Here is a 13,392-nt window from a genome sequence, read left to right on the forward strand (position 1 = left end):
TTTCTCATCATTTAGTTACCAGTGTTTTGTCCGTAGAGGTGAAATAATACTTTACTTTCCAAATAAATCAATTTGATTTATTAATTTTGTATATAGGCACTTCCACCGGTTTTTCTGCCTATTTTGGGAAAAGGAGTCTGACCAAATTGAGAATTTGTATCGACAAAATTGTCCATTTTAAGAATTTTTGCTTTGATGAAACGGCTCATTTTAGGAAATCATTGTGAATTTATCATGCTTAAATAAGAAGTGGTTTAACAAATAAATTTGTTTTATGCCCTCGGTAGGGTGGCATATTGCAGTTAAACTGTCCGTCAGTATGTCAGTTTGTCAGTCTGTCCGTCCGTCCGAAAACTTTAATGGTCATAACTTTTTCAATATTTAACATAGCAACTTGATATTTGGCATGCATGTGCATCTCATGGAGCTGCACATTTTGAGTGTTGAAAGGTGAAGGTGAAGGTCATCCTTCGAGGTCAAATGTTTAATATATGGTGTCTGTCCGTCCGTCCGAAAACTTTAACATTGGCCATAACTTTTTCACTATTGAAGATAGCAACTTGATATTTGGCATGCAGGTGTATCTCCTGGAGCTGAACATTTTGAGTGGTGAAAGGTGAAGGTCAAGGTCATACTTCAACGTCAAATGTCAAATATTCCGTCCGTCCGAAAACTTTAACATTGGCCATAACTTTTTATGCCCCCGGTAGGGTGGCATATAGCAGCTGAACTGTCCGTCAGTCAGTATGTCAGTCAGTCTGTCTGTCCGTCTGAAAAAACTTTAAAATTAGCCATAACTTTTTTACTATTGAAGATAGCAACTTGATATTTGGCATGCATGTGTATCTCATGGAGCTGAACATTTTGAGTGGTGAAAGCTGAAGGTCAAGGTCATCCTTCAAGGTCAAACGTCAAATATATGGCGTCTGTCCGTCCGAAAACTTTAACATTTGCCATAACTTGTTTAATATTTAAGATAGCAACTTGATATTTGGCATGCATGTGTATCTCATGAAGCTGCACATTTTGAGTGGTGGAAGTTCAAGGTCAAGGTCATTCTTCAAGGTCAAAGGTTTTGTTTTTTTTTTCAAATCGGCGTTCTCATGAAGCTGCACATTTTGAGTGGTGGAAGGTCAAGGTCATCCTTCAAGGTCAAAGGTCATATTTTTTTTTTTCAAAGCGGTGCAATAGGGGGCATTGTGTTTCTGACAAACACATCTCTTGTTATATATTGAAGATAGCAACTTCATATTTGGCATGCATGTGTATCTCCTGGAGCTGAACATTTTTAGTGGTGAAAGTTGAAGGTCAAGGTCATCCTTCAAGGTCAAATGTCAAATATATGGCGTCTGTCCGTCCGAAAACTTTTAACGTTGGCCATAACTTTTTTAATATTGAAGATAGCAACTTGATATTTGGCATGCATGTGTATCACATGAAGCTGCACATTTTGAGTGGTAGAAGTTCAAGGTCAAGGTCATCCTTCAAGGTCAAAGGTAATTTTTTTTATTTTTTTCAAAGCGGCATTCTCATGAAGCTGCACATTTTGAGTAGAGGAATGTCAAGGTCATCCTTCAAGGTCAAAGGTCAAAAAAATAATAAAATTTCAAAGCGGCGTTCTCATGAAGCTGGACAGTTTTAGTGGTGGAAGTTCAAGGTCAAGGTCATCCTTTAAGGTCAAAGGTCAAATTTAAAAAAAAAAAATCAAAGCGGCGCATTGTGTTTCTGAGGAATACATCTCTTGTTATTATGTATTGAAGATAACAACTTCATATTTGGCATGCATGTGTATCTCCTGGAGCTGAACTTTTTGAGTGGTGAAAGTTGAAGGTCAAGATCATCCTTTATAGCGGGATCATATGGTGCTTGTATTCAGTGAAATTGTTCACTTTTTGATAAAAGCAACAATTTTGGCACATTTGTAGATTTAAGTATTTTATTCAATTTTAGCTATGGACCCATCTACAATTTTCAAGATGGCCGCCATTTTCAAGATGGCCGCCAAAATTTAGGAAATTACATGTTACTGCCATATTTGATTAAAATATTCTGTTTTGGGCATTAAAATTAGCTGTTTTATGTTATAAATTAATTAAAATATGTTTCTACATGAAATAAAATGAATTAAATATAGCATAAAAGTCAAAATTGCTTCCAAAATGGCCGCCTAAAGTACCAAAAATAGGATTTTCCTACTCCAATCTATAATTTCAATATTCATTGAACGTATATGTTATATAAGCAAGTGTTGTTCTTTTTTGTATTTACAGATACTTTCATTTGTATAATATTCTCAACATATTGTGTCCTTAAATAAAGAAATAACTGCATTCAACGAGTTCACACTTCCAGACCTTAAAGCTGCCCGCGGTCACATCCTCCACCACATATGGTGCTTGTATTCAGTTTAACTGTTCACTTTTTGATAAAAGCAACACACTTTGCTCATTGGTGGTTTAAAGTATTTACGACAAAATAGGCTATGGACCCAATTCATATTTTTCAAAACTGGCCGCCATTTTCAAAATGGCCGCCATTTTAAAAATGGCCGCCAACTTATCAAAATAAGGAGAAAGTATCGAGGTGCTGATTTTTTGTTGCGATATTTTACAAATCAAATTAAATATTACAATACTGTATTACTAATTATGCTGATATAAAAAATCTTTGCAAGAAAAACATTTATTATAAGTATTTTGTTAATTTTGTAATTTTTGTAAGGTAAAAATATTCATTTACTTCATATAAATAAATCCATAAAGCAGGTTATCATGGTCCGAGAGCCCACTGGTGTTTATTGCAAGTTTTGAGGCCAAGAATTTGTGTGTATATTTGAAAAGAGAATTTTATATCCTTCCAGAAAACCCATTTCATAAGTGTCACAGCCTTGCATATCTATGTTTTTTTTAGTAAAATCACTCAAAATCAAAAGTTTTCCCTCTGATTTCTGTAATAATTGAATAAAAAGACATTTTCGGTCAAGGGGTTTTACCCAGGGTTTCAGTTTTGGGGTATTAAATAGGTATCAGAAACCTTTCTAATATCATTCATTCATTCAATCCTCTCTGCTGCCGTCTGGTGCTTGAGGCGACGGCAAGGGAGCGCCACTTTGGTCTGTCAGCTGCTGTTGCGGGTGCTGTCTGCAGAGTTACGCCTCTGTTCTTGAGCTCTCGCGCAACAGTTCGGCGCCACGTCTCTTTCGGTCGTCCACGGTTTCTTTTCCCCTGTGGCGTCCATCTCAGTGCCACCCTGGGTAGCGAGTAGGGTGGCATTCTGCAGACGTGGCCTAGCCATTTCCATCCCCTCAAAGCGATGGTCTCAGCGATGCTGTTTGCGCCAGCTCTTCTACGCAGTTCCATGTTCGTGATCATGTTTGGCCACAAGACTGTCATGATCCGTCGTAGGAATTTGTCCTGGAAGACTACCAATTTGTGCTTGATGGTAGCAAGGGTCTTCCAGCACACTCAGACCCATATAGACGGACGCTCAGCACGTTGCTCTTGAAGATGCGGAGCTTGGTGTGCATGCTAAGACTTGTGGTCCTCCAGATGGGCTTCAGCATTGCGAAGGCTTGGTTGGCTTTGCTGATTCTTGTGTTGATCTCCCTTGCACAGTCTCCATCTGTGGTGACCTTGCTGCCCAGGTAAATGAACTTGTCCACATCTTGCAGAGGCTGGCCATTGATGGTAATTGGGTCGCCCACTCTGGTGTTCTTCCTCATGACCTGAGTCTTTCCAATGTTGACCCTGAGACCTATGGTGCTTGCTGACAGTGCCAACTGTTGTGTCTTATGCTGTATGTCCTGGTTCCTGCTAGCACGTAGACCGATATCGTCAGCGTAGTCCAGGTCATATAGCAGCGATGTCAGCGTCCACTGTATTCCTTGCCTCCTTCCCTCTGTGGTGCGGCACATGATCCAGTCAATTGCCATTGAAAAGAGGAGAGGCAAGAGGATACATCCTTGCTTCACTCCAGTTTCCACCTTGATTGGTTCAGTGAGCTGGTTGTTGTGGACGACTCTGCACTCAAAGTTTTCGTACAGGGACCTGATGACGTTGACAAGTTTCTGAGGGATGCCATAATGTCGCAGAATCTTCCAGAGGGAGTCTCGGTGTAGGCTGTCGAAGGCCTTCTCAAAGTCCACAAAAACCACGTAGAGGGATCCATTCCATTCATGGGACTGTTCAAGGATCTGCCTCAGGACAAAGATGTGGTCGATGCAGGACTTGCCTTTCCTGAAGCCTGCCTGTTCCTGGCGAAGGATACCGTCCACTGCTGTTGAGATGCGTTGGAGGATGATGCAGCTGAAGATCTTACTGGTGTGAGATTGTAAAGTGATGCCTCGTCAGTTGTTTCAGTTCCTCAGGTCTCCTTTCTTGGGCAGTTTGACGTTGGTGCCGGTCTACCATTCGCTTGGCGCTTCTTCACTGTTCCAAATCTTTTGAAGAATCTGGCAAAGAAGCTGCGGTGTCACTGTGTCTTCTGCTTTCAGCATCTCAGGGCACACTCCATCGTCGCCGGGTGCCTTCCCATTCTTCAGCTTATGGATGTGGCCATTTTTAATGATGGATCATTTTAAATGTTAGCAGATAGATATCGACATTTGCAATTGTTGTATTAAAACCGCACAAATAAGTCAGGTGAAATGACTCAAAAAGCAAGAAAATGTAAAAACAAGTTAGTGGATTAAAACCTACATGTACACTGTACTTATTGGAATGTTTTATTTTGAGCTATTTTATATGCATATGTACAAAGACGAACAGTTTTTATTATTATCGTAATCACATGTGTTATAAATCTAACTATATCAAATAATTCCAGAAATCAGCAGTTTTATGTTTGATTTCGTATATTGTTTCTGAAATCTCACTAAAAGTCGTCGTTCAAAAATGTTCATGATTCAATTAAATTAGGAGACCCTTTTGCAGGGGTTCCACTGGCCCCAAAAAAGTTGTCGCCATTTTTCGCGGCGTGAATACTGTCGGTTATTCCACCTTATTAATAAGAACAATCATTTTAAGAAACCTTACTACATTAATGTCATTGACTATATTATCACTTTAAAAAGTATGTTATTTCATAAAAAAAAAACAATAAGTACCTTCATTTGTCATACCTTCATAAGTCTTAATAAGCTTTATTTGTATATAAATAACATTTTTTTCAACTTGATAAACAACACAGATAACCAAAATAATATAATAATGTTAACATCTATGTATTAAACAGTATGCTGCATAAATGTTTCGAAATTAATTATTTAAACATAAAATCACACCAATGTTCATCATTTGAAAGGGAATCAGAAAATAAAGCATCTCACTTCAAATTGTTTAACAGTTATATTTGGTCATTTGGACATGATATACATCAGCTTCTGTTGTTAACAAGTTTTCTGTTAGTGGTGGATGATTTCCAGGTTCAATTAAATGACTGTTGTTCACGCCTTTTTCCTGACAGAAAGGCCCAGATAATTGCCACAATCCATTCTAGTTGCCTGAAATAACATAAAACATATTTTTAGAAACTATCAACATTAAACCAACACATAAATGTCCCTATCTTTAAATGTCCGAATTTAACATATCCGAAATATAGTACATCGAGTGAATGTTTTATATTTAATTCAGAAATTGTTGTTATCTTAATCAATTTATATCCTTCCCAGAACATTACAATAATGAATCTATTAAACAGAAATGCTCACAAATACCTGTTGAAACAAGTTTTTATTTGTTGATGTGGAGAAATTAAATGCTTTTGCCAGCCCCATGGTTTTGATTTTAACAAAGAAATAGCGGCCCAAATAATCATTATAATTATTGATCGTCGTGACAGTTTGTCCCCGTGTTACTTAACTTATTGCTCAGTATCATAAAGGAGCCGTTAATCCGATAATAACCCCCATAAAACTTGACAATAGCAGTAAAAACACCATTTGTAACACTTACACGCTTCGGTGATTTCTAATGCACTCTGCACTGTTAACTGGTTCCCCGTTGAATATAACCGTTGACTATAATATACAACAGGTACAGGCTAATGTATCGGCGATTTTAATTGGATAACGCGAAGACCAATCGGAACGTTGTTTATTACTGTCGGGAATTCATGACGTTAACGTTTATCCGCTAACATGCACGCGACGTCATGTATACTATCGACGTCACTTTTCATGTTGTATATTAAACAACTTCGTATGAACGTCTAATAAAATGTCGAAACTAACGCAACTGTTTTCGTATTTCGCAGTTTTTTAAAACCATACGATCATCATACGCAATAATAACGAGCTTTTATTCTTACCTGTCAGCTGTCAAAAAGTTCGGGAAATGTTTTGTTTCCGGTTTGGAAATGGTACACGGATTACTTCCCCTGAACCTCGTATAATCTCGCGATATATTAACCGGTCCAAATTTGGACCGGTAAAATTAGCCTGTACCGATCCCTATATAGAGAGTAACGATAGATAAGGGGAGGTAACCAATCTATCTGCACTGTAGGTCGCTTACATCGTCGTAAATCAATATTTACAACTGACAGATGTGGCCGCTAATGCTCGGTCGCGTGCTTTCGACTCGCAGTACATTTTCGGATAGGATTTTACCGATTTTTTGAAATTCGCCACTTTAAAAAAATTGGAGCCACCTTTAAAAATTTAGCGCCATTTGGCGCCAATGGCGATCGACAGCGGAACCCCTGCTTTTGTGTGTTTTTAATACAATAGTTAGACTACTATTTTGAAAATTATCTCAGTTGAGTAAAAATTCGAGGAACGAAATTCTGAAAAATGGACGACTAAAACAGCTTAAATAGTTAATATTTAGTGGTTTTTAACCTACATATACCGTAACAAATAGTGGTTTTGACCTATAATAACACTGTGGTCATTTCATTGTTTGTTTAGAGTGATCTTATTTGCATTGTTTGTTAAGAGGGATCTGATATGCAATTGTATATATGCGAACAATATTTGATTATTATAATGATCACATGTCTTATAAATCTAATTAAATCAAATTATTCCAGAAATCGGCAGTATTGTGTGTGTCATTCATATCCACCCAAAATCACTAATAGATGTTGATAAAAAAGTCGTTGTTGGAATGAAACAAGGAGGCTATATGTGTGTTTTTAAAAAAACTGATTAGACAAATATGTTGGAAATTGTTAACATGGTAAAACAATTCGCAGAATTAAAATTTGAAAAATGGGCAAATTTACAAAAATAAAATGCGAAATTTGGTGGTTTTTAACATAAAAAAATACGTAATTATTTTTTTTAACTGAATCATCAGAAAGGTTTCTGATACCTATTGAATACCCCAAAACTGAAACCCTGGGCAAATTCCCATGACTGAAAATGTCTAATTATTTAATTATTCCAGAAATCAGAAGGAAAACTTTCGATTTTGAGTGATTTTACCCAAATTCTTGGCCTCAAAACTTGCAATAAACACCAGTGGGCTCCCGGACCATGAGAATCTGCTTTATGGATTTATTTATTAATAAATTAAATGCATATTTGCCAAAAAAGCATAATTTCCCCCCAAAAAAATGACATTTTGACCTTACAAAAAGTACAAAATTAACAAAATACTTATAAAAAATGTTTTTCTTGCAAAGATTTTTGATTATCAGCATAATTAGTAATAAAGTATTTTAATATTAAATTTGATTTGTAAAAGATCGCTACAAAAAATCAGCAAATCAATTTTCTCCTTGTTTTGATAGGTTGGCGGCCATTTTGAAAATGGCGGCCATTTTGAAAAATATGAATTGGGTCCATAGCCTATTTTGTCTTAATACTTTAAACTACCAATTAGCAAAGTGTGTTGCTTTTATCAAAAAGTGAACAATTCCACTGAATACAAGAACCATATGTGGAGAGGATGTGACTGCGGTTAGATTTTAAGGCAGTTTTAAGGTCTTAAAGTGTGAACACCTTGAATACAGTTATTTCTTTATTTAAGGACACAATATGTTGAGAATATTATACAAATGAAGGTATCTGTAAATACAAAAAAGGAAAACACTTGAGTATTGAAATTATAGATTTGAGTAGAAAAATCCTAATTTTGGTACTTTAGGCGGCCATTTTGAAAGCCATTTTGACTTATATGCAATATTTAATTCATTGTTTGCATGTAGAAACATATATTAATTAATTAATAACATAAAACAGCTAATTTCAATGCCAAAAACAGAATATTTTAATCAAATTTGGCAGTAACATGTACTTTCCTAAATTTTGGCGGCCATCTTGGTGGCCATCTTGAAAATTGGAGATGGGTCCATAGCTAAAATTGAATTAAATACTTAAATCTTCCATTGTGCCAAGTTTGTTGCTTTTATCAAAAAGTGAACAATCATTTCACCATATGACCCCACTATTAAGGTAAAATGTCTAATATATGGCGTCTGTCCGTCCGAAAACTTTAACATTGGCCATAACTTTTTCACTATTGAAGATAGCAATTTGATATTTGGCATGCATGTGCATCTCACGGAGCTGCACATTTTGAGTGGTGAAAGGTGAAGGTCAAGGTCATCCTTCAAGGTCAAATATCAAATATTCCGTCCGTCCGAAAACTTTCACATTGGCCATAACTTTTTAAATATTGAACATAGCAACTTGATATTTGGCATGCATGTGTATGTCATGGAGCTGCACATTTTGAATGGTGAAAGGTCAAGGCCAAGGTCATCATTCAAGGTCAAAGGTCAAATTTTGCAATATTGAAGATAGCAACTCGATATTTGGCATGCATGAATAACTGATGGAGCTGCACATTTTGAGTGGTGAAAGGTCAAGGTCATCCTTCAAGGTCAAGGGCAAAGGTCAAATTTTGCAATATTGAAGATAGCAACTCCATATTTGGCATGCATGCGTATCTCATGGAGCTGCACATTTTGAGTGGTGAAAGATCAAGATCATCCTTCAAGGTCAAAGGTCATATATATAGCTTCAAAGGGGCACAGTAGGGGGCATTGTGTTTCTCGAACACAGCTCTTGTTATTCGTTATTTTGTCTTCTTTATATAAACACATGCATTATTGGGCATTGTCAACGTTTATTCAAGTATGGCAATTTTGTTTTTCAGTTACAGTTACAATCTGAGATAAGAACAGTCGAAACTTATAGCAGATATTTTTTACCAAAACAAACACTGGTTAGTCACAAAAGTTACAGCATAATTTTTCTCTGATTTCTGTTTTTGAAAGTATCACACAGCTCCTCCAATGTTTTGTCATTCAGGTCTAGACCTTCAATACAGGTAAGCATCAGATGAGTAAGTTTGATTTGTGTGAATGTGCTGCGTAATGGGGAGCACAGCAGGTTCATGGTGCTGAATCCTCGCTCAACCACAGCAGTGCTTGTTGATATGATACACATCAGCTGGACGAGTTGGAACATTAATAATCTAATAATCATAAGTCATAAGATACTTATAAAAAAATTTTTTTTTTTTTAAATTGGGATTTTTAAAAATAATTTCGGTTTGAGATTGGGTCTGTTTGCTTTGGGAATGCCTCCGTTTTCCGGAGGCGCAGACAGTGCTGAAAACCCCCTGACTTCTCATGACTTAATTTGTGAATATGCCTTTGAATATCTGGTAGGAAAAACATTTTTTTCTTAAAGGTTAGACACTTTATGAGATCTTGACAGATGGCGGTAAACATTTAACTGGAGAGTAGCCGGGAAAAAGATTGCTGTAAAACAGTGAACTTTGATTCACGTCAAGTTCTGTCTTTAATATATCACATAACCTATCTTTTTTTATTAATTTGGATCGGAATGATTGTTACGAAATGGTATGGTTATGATGGTCTCTACATGCAAAATGTTGCATTTATTTTGTGTTAAAGTTATTGCTTTTACTTTTAATTTGTTATGAAAATATTCAAGTTTATTTGACTTAAAGAGATAAACATGCTTTTACTTTTAATTTGTTATGAAAATATTCAAGTTTATTTGACTTAAAGAGATAAACATGTTTATGTTAGTGATGTGTTTTTGCTGATTTAAGTATTTTCTTGCACTCTGGTATAAGTAGATAGCCATTGTTTCAAGTAGGAATATAGTTGTACATTGAAAGTGTGTTGTAATTTCAAATAAAAATACTGTGAAACCATTATTAATCGTCAGGCATTAATTTTCATAAATTTTGTCAGTCGACCGATCGGCGAATTTAAGATCCTAACGAACAATCATGCTCTATGTTTGAACAAAAACAAACACCAAGTTGAACAATATTTTAAAACTTTACCGTAGACATGAGGCATTTAATTCCAACATAATCCATGCACACATTCACTGCTGTTTCGTAATCAAGATTAATCCGGTTTTGACACAAAGGGATGTAGATTACACAAGGTACTTAACTGACACGTTACACTTCTTTAAACGTGTGTGCAGTACAGCTGTATCGAATGCGTTGACTTCGTTTATCTAGAATGGTAATGAATTAGCGCTAATTGTTTATAACTTTATTACCCATTAGGTGCATTGTGTTTTTCAGGGGTGTTGCATATTAGCCATCACGCAGCGAATGCCGATGAAAGACAATTAACCAAATGAAAATATGACGATGTGTGATCAACATGCGTATTTATCACAAATTAATAAAGAATATTTTAATTGCTGTTTGTTGTTTGATTGTTTGCGTTTAACCACACTTATTACTATTTTATATGTATCAATTTATTTATTTTTAAATTATTGACATTATTGATTTATATACCGGTAGTTTACTTTTTAAGAACAAACACACTCATAGAGTTTTTAATTCTAATGTTGATATCAGAATAAAAAAGCATTTCATTTGAAAAAAAACACTTAACAATCTGGATAATATTCTAATAATAGAATAAGACTTATTGGCAATTAGCTTCGTTGTTACAAACACTCGTTAACGGTTATTCGATCCCACTTGTGCGCTAATCATAACAATGAACGTGTGAATGGCATACATTAAGAGGGTTCATTACTGCCCCTTGATAACAAAAGACTAGTTAATTGGCATGTGACAAACAGGCCCCACCTCCTGCAGTGATTCTCAAGTGTGTTCCCGCATTCGTTCCACGATTTTTCGCAACTGCGATTGATCGCAAATATGTATTACACACAAATCGGATATTGACTGACGCATTTTTTTTTTAAATTCAAAATCAGAAATCGGCAAATTTAAGTGCTGACGAAATCGTCATTTTTATAAAAATGACGAAATTTTGTGCTGTCGAAAATAAATGGTTTCACAGTACTATGAAAACGTAGTTCAGTTTTTTTATCACAGAGTTATACAGACATGCTCAATTGCTCATCGTTCGTATTTGTGTTTGCATTCGGATATGTCAGTGCTTCATATGTATATAATGCAGATCCTCATTTACAAGAACAGATTTTGACGTGCTTAAATGTGTTAATAGCTAGATGAAAATGGTGTTGATTATGCGTTTTACATTTTGCCATTTTGCAAATCAAATGAATTGTCAATGTAAATAATTAATGTATTGTTGTTCAATCAGTTAAAGTATTTTACTGTTTTCATTCATATGTTCAAATGATTTTCAGTTTTTCCATCTTTAGATGCAAAGCTTGTATAATTTCGCATATGAAACTTAAATAAAGTACAGCTGTATATCAAATGACTGCTGTGCTATTGTGGTAAAGAGAAAACCATACTTTATATTGAAATATGCCATGTTTTTCATTTAATAGTATTAATATTAAGCAACTACTTGAAAATGTGTTTAATTGTTTTGTAAAATTATCTAAAGATAAATTTTATATAATCGAAATAAAAATTAAAACTGGTTATTGGAAATAAGTCAATTACAAGTCAAGGGAGAGTGATGTAATATTGTTAAAATTGTCAACAACTGCCATTGTCTCTTGTGGTACTCAAGATAAAAAGATATTGTATATCATTAAAAAACCCAAATACAAAGATGTTTCCCTTGTTTAAGTAGATTTTACATAAACATAACAAGTAATTTACTTAAGTATTTCAAATTAGTTCTCACTATATATACATATCCGCACCCATATTGTCCCTTATGGGATTTTGTGAAATAAAGATTGTAGAAATATATTTTCATATAATCGATTATAAGTTTAGGTGAAATTAAGGATACTCATCGCACCTCAAAATGTTGACAATATATAGAATGATTGTGAATCTGGGTCACGTGCTTCCAAAAACTAGGTCACCAGGTCAAATATAAGAAAAATCTAAGAAAAACTCATTTAAGAATCCATAGTGATGAATCTTTGTCAGAATTTTCGTCTTGAGGATATATTGTCAAAGTTGAAATCTAAGTCATGTTCGTCCAAATACTAGTTCACAATGTGATATCTTTAATAAATAGTGTTACCACTCTAGAGTATTCATTTAAGGTTTAATCTGGGTCACGTTTATCCAAAATCTTAATCACCTGATCAAATTTTAGAAAAAACTATAACTTAAAAACTTTAAAATGGTTCTACTTAGGTACCACATGTATGACTAGATCTGGATGAAACTTTAACTTTATTTTTGACAAAACCCAAGCCATATCACATTTTTGCCCAAAAAACTAGGTCACCAGGTCAAGTTTGACAATGTGTTAACCTCTAACTCAGGTCAGCGCTTGAGAGTCATCATATCCTTCTATTGTAGTCTATCCCACCATTATACCGCTGTCACACTTTGGTTGACCTTGTTTACCCTTTAAACTTGTTAAGAGCTATTCCTTACAGAGCTTTAATATTTCACCTGGCGATTGATCTTCACGAAGGTTTAAGCTCTTTTGATGGGTATTTGTAAAACATGTGTACAATAATGTGATGAAAATTGTTTGACTCTTCGCGTTGCAATGCAAAACGATTGAATAATTTTGAGAGTTCTGTTGTTGTCGTTATATTTTGTGACACTAATAGGATTGCTTATATAAAGTTCAAAATACATCACACACTGTATGAGCACGGAGTGGTCTAAGCGTTAAACTTTTACTTCAGGGGTCAGTGGTTCGAGCTCAGTTGAGGGCTGCTTTTTTTTCTTTCTTTAATTATGTCCCCCACCACTATAGTGGGGGACAAATTGTTTTTGCCCTGTCTGTTGATTTGTTTGTTTGGGTGTTTGCGTCAAACTTGAACATTTGCCATAACTTTTGCAATATTGAAGATAGCAGCTTCATATTTGGCATGCATGTGTATCTCATGGAGCTGCAAATTTTGACTGGTGAAAGGTCAAGGTCATCCTTCAAGGTCAAAGGTCAGATATATGGGTTAAAATCGATTATTTAATGTACACTTTTGCAACATTTAAGATAGCAACTTGATATTTGGCATGCATGTGTATGTCATAGAGCTGCACATTTTGAGTGGTGAAAGGTGAAGGTGAAGTC

This window comes from Dreissena polymorpha, chromosome 7 (genome assembly GCF_020536995.1).
Source record: "Dreissena polymorpha isolate Duluth1 chromosome 7, UMN_Dpol_1.0, whole genome shotgun sequence".
NCBI lineage: Eukaryota > Metazoa > Mollusca > Bivalvia > Myida > Dreissenidae > Dreissena > Dreissena polymorpha.